A 691-nucleotide genomic window follows, 5' to 3' on the forward strand; every position below is an offset into this window, starting at 1 on the left:
GCACGGCGCCAAGCCGCGGCCGCTCCGCGGGGGCGCCCCGCCGCTCCGCGGCCCGGCTCCGGCCCCGCCGCCGCCCTAGGGGCGCCGCCGCCCCATACGCGGCCCCCCTTGCCCCGGGCTCTCCCCAGGCGGGGGCTGCGGCGGGATTTTTTTGCTTTCGCTGTTGTTCCCGCTGCCCGAAAGGGGGGTTTCCCTTTTGCTCGCTCGTCCCTTCAGGCAACTTCGGAGCCGCTCCCGCTGCTTGCAATCCCGCGCCGGGGCGCGCAGGGCCGCGGGCGCGAAGAGGCTGCCCGCAGGCGCCGGGCSCCCGCCACGAGCAGGAAAGACAGTGAAAAAGCTCCTGGCCCGTAATCCACTCGGCATCCCTTGGAGAGGATTTGGGGCTTCGGGCTTAGCGCGCTGGCATCAGGGACGCGTTTTAAAAGCGATTTGCTGGGGGGGGGGGGGCATGCAGCTGCCCGCGTCGCTTTTTACGCGCCCCACGGCGAAACTGCAGCGGGCAGGTGAGAAATGTGGGTTTCAGGAGCACCTCCAAATTCCTCCCCTCGCCTCATTTGTTCATCGCAATTAAGCAGCGTTTTTACGTCTCTGAGTTTTATTGCTCTTCTGCGAAAAGAGGTCACCCCGAGACCACTCGTTTCCGGAAAAGGCAGGGCCGTTAATACATTGGACCAGGTGAGGAAGAGGCGGC

The sequence above is a fragment of the Apteryx rowi genome, unplaced genomic scaffold, assembly GCF_003343035.1.
Source record: "Apteryx rowi isolate R43461 unplaced genomic scaffold, aptRow1 scaffold_1027, whole genome shotgun sequence".
Lineage (NCBI taxonomy): Eukaryota > Metazoa > Chordata > Aves > Apterygiformes > Apterygidae > Apteryx > Apteryx rowi.